The following is an 11,645-nucleotide window of genomic DNA, read 5'->3' as shown; positions in this document are numbered from 1 at the left end:
TAGTTAACTGACTCTCTATGTTTAGTTAACTCCACATGCGGGAGTAATTACAATTTCTAAGACTCCCCCTTAATTACAACCGTATGACTCAACCTAACTCAACATTACTCAACTATCACATAAACATGCCTACTAGTTTATGTCTCAGCTAGGCTTAAAATGGCACAAGAATTTGACAATTTCGATTTTTCTTTTTCTCTCCTTCCAGATTGTATATCCTTGAAATTTCTTTATTCTCTATTGAACTTTTTTGTTGTAGGCTTTATTCACTTGTTGCTGCTATAATTTTTCTTTCATGTGTTTTGAACTTGTTCTGAAAAACAATTGGATCATGCCTTCTACGCCTTCCTATTCAAATATTCGTTCAACTATGGACTGCTACCAAAACGTTGCATTTTCAAATTGTCTTATTTTCTCTTCTTCTTGCGCTTCATATCCCTGAGTTTCTTTCTGCCATATTTCTTGATAGCAAATCTTATCTATTCTTGACTCCATTGCTGAAAAATGGTTTCAATGCATTCATATTTTTCTTCAAAAACATCCATATCATTATTTTCACTTTCATCATCAGGTACTGTTGTTTTTTTCATGTAGTCTACATCAAATTTATTAACAACCTTGTTTTCAACTTCTTCACCCATGCTATTATGAACACCTGCATATTAAAAAACAATGTTAAAAATATCTTTAATATGAGTCTCTTCAGTGAGAGATTTCTTCTCCACATCTTCCTTCTTTTTAATTGCATGGAGGTCGTCTTCCACTGTTATGTTGTTAGTGGATATTCTGATTGAAAACTCTACAATCACGTCATTATGTTCTTGATCATCAACTGCTGCTAAATGACACACTGCTTCATCAGTAGTTCCAACTGCTTCATATCTTGCTACTACGGTGGCAGCTTCACCCTTCAATGCTTCATCAAACATTTTTCTTGCCATATTTTCACAATCAATCCCTATTTCAAAAAAGAAACCACACATATCATCAATATAATGTTCATCCACACTATTGTGGGATATCTGAGCATGTATGTGCTCATTGTCAATTTCATTGACAATTTGAACTTCACCAAATCCATCAGCTACTGTTGGATTCACCAATTCACATATCAATTTGCAGTCATCATCCACATGTGTCTCGTCACAATGGGATTCACCATCATCTGTATCATCCATGTTACAATGGATTCCTTGAGCATGTATTTTCTCTTGCTCTGTTTCACACACAGAGGCTTCAACTTCCCTCTCTGCAATCTTTGTTGCATATTTTTCATCCTTATGCATTCTTGCAAAATGGGTTTCAATTTTATGGTCTTGATAACCATCATCCACTTTTGAGTGGGGTTCTCCAAGCTCTGTTTTTCTCTTAGAGTTTTGCTCATCTACTCTTAGATATATGGCTGACTTCTTTACTTGTGACATAACCTGTTGTTGCATGTCACTCTCCTTTGTGCCAAACTCTGCCTCCAAGATCTTCCATGCTTCCTTGGAAGTTGTAGCTTTTGCTACCTTGCACAAACACTTCTCATCCAATGCATATTTTATAAAATTCAATGCTAAAACATCACATACTGCATCATATGGGTTATTAGATTCATACTCAATTAACTCTTTAGCTCTAAGAAAAGTTAGCATCTTGATAACCCAATGATCAAAATATTCACCTGTAAACATAGGAGGTGGTAGCAAATCAAAGCTACACCAATCACCCTCGATTTATTCTTTGTCTTCTGCTAGACTTCTCAATTCATCGGTTGTGGCCTGAACCTCTCTAACCATGGCAATGATCTTTGCCTCTTCTTTGTTATTTCTTTTCTTCATATGCTTTAATCGCGCTTTGAAACCCATGATTGCATTCATTCCTCTGTTTTATACTTTATTTCCTGATTGCATGAGACTATCTTCCATATTGGCCCCGAAAAAAAATATGATTTTCAATATGCACCCCCATAAGGCACAATCTTCACCCAAGAAACCATTGTCATGCTTGACAAAACACCAAATAATTTTGTAAACCAATCAACCTTTCAAAACCTTAAACTTCTCATACAAATAAAACCCTTTTCATGCAATACACTTTTGTTATATATATATATATATATATATATATATATATATATATATATATATATATATATATATATATATATATATATATATATATATATATATATATATATAATTGTTTCCAATTCTCCAAACTTTAACCCTTTAATGTGCCTTGTTATACTTTCATAAGACTTTTGCCCACTTAAAAAGATATACCCCTTTTCAAAAACCTTTTACCAAAATAAAAATCCTTTAAATTCTTACCCTTTTTTAATATATTGAAAAATGACTCTTGAAAACGCTTCGTTGATTGATTTCATAAAAAAAAAATTGACTTTTAATCACCTTATAAACACAAGTTTTTTTTATCTTTTCCCTTGCTCAGCTTTAAACTTGCCCATCTTAACCATGAAACTTGTCGTCAGAGATTTTGGTTGACTTCTCAACTCCCAATTAAACCTTTGACTCTTCAAATAACGTTTTCAGTTGGTGATCAGTAACATGGCTAGTTTTCTCTAAACATGATTCTATGTCGATGGTGGCTAGACCTTTCTTATAGCTCAATGCTAGTGGTGGATTTGTGCTCTCGGTGACTCTCCAACATGATTTATCACTCACCAACATGACTTATCGATCACGCAGTGCAGTAATGCAAGGTGAGGCTGCAGATCCTTTGACCTCGGCTATGATACCAATTTGTTGGAAAGGAAAAGAAGTTAAACACACAAATTCACACATAAAACTCACGATTTGTGACTCTTCAATTGATCACACAAAATATGATTATTACAATGAACCCGGTGAAGGGTATTTAACCTTTTCCAACTAGCAACTTGCCTAAAATATCTTGACATGCAATCACATGCAATCACACATTGAAACTCGTCTATCACTTAACTCGACTTGGCTCAACACTCAAACACTCAATCTCTCAATTGCTAAGTTAACTGACTCTCTATGTTTAGCTAACTCCACATGTAGGAATAATTACAATTTCTAACACTCCCCCTTAATTACGACCCTATGACTGAACATAACTCAACATGACTCAACTATCACACAAACATGCATGTTGGTCTATGTCTCAGCTAGGCTTACAATGACATAAGAATTTTACAATTTTACTTTTTCTTTTTCTCTGCTTCCTGATTTTGTATCCTCGAAATTGCTTCATTCTTTGTTGAAATTTTATGTTGTAGGCTTTACTCGCTATTGCTGCAATTTTTTTTTGACTTGTTTTGAACTTGTTCTGAAAAACAATTGGATCATGTCTTCTACACCTTCCTTTTCAAATATTCATTCAACTATGGACTGCGGCCAAAACATTGCAGTTTCAAATTGTCTTCTTTTCTCTTCTTCTTGCACTTCATATCCCTGAATTTCTTTCTGCCATATTTCTTGATAGAAAAATCTTATCTTTTCTTGACTCCATTGCTGAAAAATGGTTTCAATGCATTCATATTTTTCTTCAAAAACATCCATATCATTTTTTTCACTTTCATCATCAGGTACTGTTGTTTTTTTTTTCTGTAATCTACATCAAATTTATTAACAACCTTGTTTTCAACTTTTTCGCCCATGCTATTATGAACACCTGCATATTCAAAAACAATGTTAAAAATATCTTTAATATGACTCTCTTTAGTGAGAGATTTCTTCTCTACATCTTCCTTCTTTTCAATTGAATGGAGGTTGTCTTCCACTGTTATGCTATTAGTGAATATTCTCATTGAAAACTCTTCAATCACTTTATCATGTTCTTGATCATCAACTGCTGCTAAATGACATACAGTTTCATGAGTAGTTCCAACTACTTCATATCTTGCTACTACAGTGGCAGCTTCACCCTTCAATGCTTCATCAAACATTTTTCTTGCCATATTGCCACAATCAGTCCCTATTTCAATAAAGAAACCACAATATCATCAATATAATGTTTGTCCACCCTATTGTGGGATATTCAAGCATGCATGTGCTCATTATTAATTTCATTGAAAATTTGAACTTCACCAAATCCATTAGTTGCGGTTGGATTCACCAATTCACATATCACTTTACAGTCGTCGTCCACATGTGTCTCGTCACAGTGGGATTCACCATCATCTGTATCATCCATGTTATAATGGATTCCTTGAGCATGTATTTTATCTTTCTCTGTTTCACAAACAGAGGCTTCAACTTCTCTCTCTGCAATCTTTGTTGCATCTTTTTCATCCATATGCGTTCTTGCAAAACGGGTTTCAATTTTATGGTCTTGATAACCATGATCCAATTTTGGGTAGGGTTATCCAAGCTCTATTTTCCTCTTAGAGTCTTGCTCATCTACTCTCAGATCTGCGGCTGACTTCTTTGCTTCTGACATAACATGTTCTTTCATGTCACTCTCCTTTGTGCCAAACGCTGCTTCCAATATCTTCCATGCTTCCTTGGAAGTTCTAACTTTTGCTACCTTGTACAAGCACTTCTCATTCAATGCTAAAACATCATATACTGTGTCATATTCACTTGTAAACATAGGAGGTGGTAGCAGATCAATGCTACACTAATCACCCTTGATTTCTTCTTTGTATTCTACTAGACTTCTCAGTTCATCGGCTGCGGCCTAAACCTCTCTAACCATGGTAGTGATCTTTGCCTCTTCTTTTTTATTTCTTTTCTTCATATGCTTTAATCTTGCTTTGCAACCCATGTCTGCAATCATTCCTCTATTTTATACTTTATTTCCTAATTGCATGAGACTATCTTGCATATGCGCCCCCATAAGCCACAATCTTCACTAGAAAAACTATTGTCATGCTTGACAAAACACCAAATAATTTTGTAAACCAATCAACCTTTCAAAACCTTAAACTTCTCATACAAATAAACCCTTTTCATACAATTGGCTTTTGTTTTTTTTTTATATATATATAAAAAATTGTTTCCAATTCTCCAAACTGTAACCCTTTAATGTGCCTTGTTTCACTTTCACAAGACTTTTGCCCACTTAAAAAGATATTCCCCTTTTCAAAAATCTTTTACCAAAATAAAAAGCGTTTAAAACCTTACCCTTTTTTAATATATCGAAAAATTACTCTTGAAAACACTTCGTCAATAGATTTCATTAAAAAAAATTGACTTTTAATCACTTTATAAACATAAGTTTTTTTTATATTTTCCCATGGTCGGCTTTAAACTTGCGCATCTTAACCATGAAACTTTTCCTCGGAACTTTTGGTTGACTTCTCAACTGCTCATTAAACCTTTGACTCTTCACGCAAGTTTTCAGTTGGTGACCGGTAACGCGGCTAGTTGTCTCTGGACGTGATTCTATGTCGATGGTGGCTGGACCTCTCTTATAGCTCAATGCTGGTGGCGGATTTGCACTCTCGGCGACTCTCCAACGTGATTTATCACTCACCAACATGACTTATCGCTCACATAGTGCAGTAATGCAAGGTGAGGCTGCAGATCTTTTGACCTCGGCTATAATATTAATTTGTTGGAAAGGCAGAGAAGCTAAACACACAAATTCACACACAAAACTCAGAGTTGCAACTTTTCAATTGATCTCACAAAACATGATTATTACAATAAACCTCGTGAAGGGTATTTAACCTTTTTCAACCAGCGACTTGCCTAAAATATCTTGACATGCAATCACACACTCAAACTCATCTATCACTTAACTCGACTTAACTCAACACTTAAACACTCAATCACTCAATTAACTAACTCTCTATATTTAACTAACTCCACATGCAAAAATAATTTTCACTATTTAATTTCCATATCATGCAAACATGTCAAACCATCTCGTTCACTGTCAAAAAAGTGCATTAATCTTAGCTGATAAATGGAAAGTCTCTTCCACTTGTTCAACACCTCTTTTGTCTTCCGATATTCACACTTATCAAGGGAAGTTCTTCCTAGAGGAATGCCCTATGACTTAAAAATAGTAGTTTTATAAAAATAGAATATTTGAAAAATATGTAAATATATTTTTATTTTTTTAAATAGATCTATTTTAATGTGTTTTCATATTTTTTTATAGTTTGATAATGGTTTTTCTAATGTAAATTTTTATAATTATTATTTTTTATGTAAAATTTAGCAGAATACCATGTTTCATAATAACAAGGAGATGTTATCACATAGTATTACATTGAAATAAATTAATAAATAAATAATAAGTAAATACATGAAAACATTTGAAAAAATTAACTAATATAAAATCATATTAAATTTAATATATATTGAAAAGTAATTTTTATAATTTATTATCTAGTTATTTAACCTGAAATAATTAATGAAAATAAAAAAAATTAAAAATGATTTAAAATTAAAAATTAAAAATTAATTTTCAATATTTAATAAATTTAAATTAAATAAAAAAAGACATAAATTTGTAAGAAATTTAATTTTAAAGTCTATAACTAAACCAAAATAATCATAAGAAAATAAAACTCCACTCATTTTCCATAAATTATGTCAAATCCTTAAATGACATACCCTATGTTATCACAAGTTTTTTCATTGATTGTGGAAGGAAGCTCACTTAGGAAACCATTCAAACTGCTTTGGGATTGAATGTTGGCCCTTCAATCTCGAGAGGGATTTCTCCTTAACTCTAGAACTCAAGGTGAGTGTAGTAGTAGGTCACTAATAGGCTTATTAGCCAAATTTAAGCGGTAACAAATGAATTTGGTTTGAAAAGGGAAGAAAAGACACCAGTGGGCATGGAATATTTAATGATCAAAGTCTTAGCTAAGGAGAAAATAATCACAATAGAAAAACAAATAGGAAGCCATTCACACATGAATATGTGAAAGCTGCATATGTAACATCGCTTCTAGCAAGTTATATTAATCTCAAAAATTATACACAAGGTATATCTTTTTCAAACATTCCCAACGCTTGGTTCTCTTTATAATCAACTTTATAGAACATTTACAAGTTCAATAACTGATCCAAAATGGATTCAATTTTTCCTCTGGATCAAAGTCTTCAAATGCAAAGGAAAATGGGATCAAGTTGAAGTGCTTGTCAATATGATTCCAATGGTGTGAACGACATGTAAATCTAGGTCTGGATGGAGAAGTTAGAGCCAATCAATGTTTGTGGAAAACTAGGACAAAAAAAGTCAAAAGTAAAAGATCAATAGTCAATTAGGTCAACGGTCAACGGTCAACCAAGTCAATGCCTACATCAGCGGGGACACATGTTAACCTGAGAATGAGCCATGGGTCCTAGATGATGTTAGCAGAGGAGGTGACGTGGCAGTTTGTGATTGTTTCATACGGGCCAATCTGGTGCTGACACTTGGTAGCCCAGATTTTGCCCAATTTGCCTGATTACCAATATTTTGTGGATCAGGGATGATCGAACCCCTGACCTCCCAGAGTGACAATGAATTTGCCGGAACTAGCTCACTGGTTGGGCTACAGCAGGACTTGGTAATGGATATGATGAGTTTGTATTTATGTTATACCGAAGGTTCTGCCAGAAAAGGGTCAGACGGTCGGGGTCAAACTCACAACCGTCGGACCCTTGAAGCTAAATATATCACATATCCAATGTGTAATGTAACCAATGGAGGAATGGTTGGGCGGGGGTTTTGAACCCTCTACCTTCCAAAATTATATATATGCTATGACTTTGCATACCTCTGCTAACCAACATGTGAGTAGTTTGGGCTTGAAATAAAGCTGAAGTAATTTTTTAATAAACATTGTAGGTTTCGAACCTGCCATACCCCCAACATGTAGTCCGAGGTGATTTTGCACAGGCCAAGGTGTATTTTTCCAAATGCAGGGTGGTTTTGTAGGGACAAAGGTGGTTTTGGGCCATTCCGGCGGGTCAGGAGGTCACAGTGGCCAAATATGTTCAAGTTTATACTCGTTTAACTCGAAATTTCTAGCTGAATGTAGTGGTGAGGTCCATTTTCTTATTTGAGACTATATTTTTGAGCTCATACCTGTACTAGCAACTTCAAGACAAAATAAAGAGGTCAGCACTGGAAGCAAAAGGATGAGGAGACGTAGCGAGAAAGTTTGTTGAACTCCTTTATTAAATTTTGCTGTGTTGATGTGTTTGAATGTGTTTTCAAATTGTCTATGTGTTTATGTTATTTGCAATATTTTCGATCAGTTGCACTAAGTAACATAAAAAAATTCACATAAACTTTGTAATACCTTTTTCATTAAGGGATCAAGTGGTATCAAAGCAGCAAGGTTTTTAAGGTTTAACAAGTTTGTGTGAAGATTTGAATGATTACTAGGTTGAGGCTCGGACGAGGTGAAGGTAAACTTGTCGAGGCAAATCCAGAGATTGGAAGGGTCTTTTCACAAAGAAGGATGGTATATGAAACTCCACTTGGATCAGAATCTCAATTCCTAGATAGCTTCATGATGATACATGCAATGGTGGAAGAGATGTATCACGAGTTTAAGAAGAACAAAGATGAAGGCACTTTATCACCTAAAGATCAAGACGATAAGGGAAAGGGAGGAATGCTTCCTCCTCCATCTCCTCCATCATCACCACCATCATCATTATTCTCTTCTACTCATAAATCTAGTCCTTCTAAGAAGAAGAAAAAGAAATCCTCTTTGATCAAATTAGATGTAAAATTTGATTTACCAATTTACAGTGGAGAACTTATCGCCGAAAAGCTTGATAATTGGATAAGACAAATTGAGGTGTATTGCAGGGTGCATAATGTTGTTTCAAAAAGGAAGAAGATACAACTTTCTAGCCTTCGATTTGGAGGAACCACACTTGTATGGTGGGAAGGTAAGACATAATCAGATATCCAAAGGCATGGTAAAATCACTTCAACTTGGAATGAATTTGTTTCTACAATTAAAAAACAATTTCATTCTTTGTCTTATACACAACAAGCAATGATGAGTTGGAAAACACTACATCAATTAAAAGGTCAAAGTGTTCAAAGTTATACTCAAGAATTCCATAAGAGAGCTTTAACATTAGGCATATTGTTGGACTCACTAGAGACATTGTTGAAATACATAGGTGGTCTTCATAGTTATTTGAGGCATACCATACTTATGTTTAATCCAACTAGCTTAGATGATGTATCAGTTCAAGCAACTCATCTAGAAGCTAGAGGTAAAAATGTAACTGAAGATGTTGGGAAATCATCCAAACCTATTGAAAGCAAGAAAGAAGGCAAGAAGAAACTTAAATGGAAGGAGAAGAAAAAAGACACTGTGAAGAAAGATAAACCTTCATGCACTCATTGTAAGGAGGAAGCTCACGGTGAAGCACACTGCTAGTCATTGCATCTAGAATTGAAGCCTAAGAAGTTTGGGAGTGAAAAGCGAAAGAGTTTTTGTACTATTCAAAATGACTTGGGATCAAATTTAGGTAACGAGACAACAGTTACAACTCTAGGTATAAAAGGTAAAGATTCTAAAGCATCTACAAGTACTTCTTTGCATTCTGTTGATAATGATAATGATGAGAGGAAAAGAAATGAGTTATTTCACATTAGGGTCATCTCCAAGCATAATAAAATTGATACTTTGTTTGATAGTGGGTCACAAGTTAATTTGATTTATGAAGCAATTGTAAAGAAGTTTGGTCTAGAAAGAAAACTTCATAGAAATCCATATCCATTAGGTTGGGTGTGTGATAAAACTAAGCTACAAGTTCCAAACAACGTAAACTTCGTTTTTCTATTGGGTCAAAGTTTGTAGATGAGGTTGAGTTAGACAATCCCAATGGACATACGTGGAATTGTATTAGGAAGTCCATACTTGTACAATAGAAATGCTATCTTCTATCAAATTGAAAATAAGTATCAACTCACTAAGGATGGATTTGAATATATTGTAAGGGCTCATGAACTCAAAGATAATTTCTCTCTCATAAATTCATGACAGATGAAAAGAATTGTAAATTCAAGTAAACAATTTTTTACTTATGATCGTAAAGGCAAAGGATATTGATAAATCCGATGCTTTCCAAGGCTGTAATCCTAAACAGAAAGCTGATCTAGTTGAAGTTGTTTCTGATTATGATATTTTGTTTCAAGAGCCTAAAGGGATTCCACCCAAGTGAGGTTTGTATTTAAAATAATCATTGTTGTAATTGTTACAAGAGCACTGATATGGTTGAATTCATCTTTATTTTCTAAAATCTGGAAATACGTGTGTAGTGGTGTTGTTTGTTTTGAAATGCATTGGTGCGTTTTTCTACAAGAGAATTCATATGATAACATATTCTTTGTGGAATGCCGGAAACCTGTGCGAGTATTATTTGAACACCCATGTGCTGGTATTATTTAAATGCATCAGTGTGATTTGTTTTGATAAGGGCACCGATAGAGTTTAAATATATTTGAAATTTTATTTTCACATAAAATGGCATATTAATATCAAAATATCCTGTAGGATGCATCCACATGAATTATAGTAGTTCATAGTATACATTTTCCACTTAAAGTCACCTTACTCTTGAAAAACAGTTTGAAAATTATATTGAAATTCAAATTGTGGTTACATGGTTTTCGAGATTAATTTTAGATATGCACACAAAATTTTTTATTTGATTTCTATCAAATGTAGGGACAAAATATCAATAATATCAATTGGTCAATTCTTCAAAATCTATCTCATTCCATATTGTTGATCAAAGTCTTTCACGAAGTTCTTCGTTTCCATCTCCAGTAAGTTCATATTTGATTTATATTTACATTATCTAATTTAATTTATTATTTTTAATCCATGTCAATTTGAATAACAATGTATCCAAATTTGCAGGATCCTAATTCAAAATCAAGTTCAAATGCATAAAATATTGCTCCATTTCAAATAAATCAGAAACTCTTATGAGGAGAAACATATCGCAAGTAGTTGCTAGATGAAATTAGAAAGCCTCTTCACCCTTCTAGTTGGAACATGGCATCTTCCATCCACAATCCTAGATCAACAATGTCCGTAATTGATTGTTATAATGTATGTTAGATTTTAAGCTTCTGTGGAAGTATTTTGTAGTTTCATGATCCGGATTATCCACAGTTTTCAGTTCATTCTGCCAACATTTCAAACCCCAAAGGGGGTCCATCATCAGGACAAATCAGAAAGAATATGATTGAAAAATTATTGAGAGAAGAGAGCCTTGCGACCTGGATATAAATAAACCAAGAACCCTAATTTTTATAAAGGCCGACACATGATTCCTAATTTTTATTATTAATTAATTTATTTTTATTTATAATTTTCCTTTATAATAATTACAATTTTTTTTAAAACTTTTATTAATTATTCCTTATTAGTCTAATTAATTAATTCCTTTCTTATCTAATTAAATTATTTTAACTAATCAATTATTGATTAATTAATTAATTAATTAATTAATTGACTATTAATTAATTAATTCATCAAATTAATTAATTAAATAATTAATTTTTAATTTTAATTTTATTTGATTATTAGATTGATTAATTAATAAATTTGTTTTTAATTAATAAACAAATTTGATTTTAATCAATTAATAAGACCCTATTAAATTTAATTAAAATCTAATTAAAATTGTTAAAGAAATTAAATTATAAAACTAAAGCTTTAATTCTATTTAAATTTTAATTTT

The sequence above is a fragment of the Pinus tabuliformis genome, chromosome Q (genome assembly GCF_031772625.1).
Source record: "Pinus tabuliformis cultivar Carrire ecotype Pingquan chromosome Q, CPIR1, whole genome shotgun sequence".
Classification (NCBI taxonomy): Eukaryota; Viridiplantae; Streptophyta; class Pinopsida; order Pinales; family Pinaceae; genus Pinus; species Pinus tabuliformis.
Note: the sequence above shows the minus strand (reverse complement) of the source record.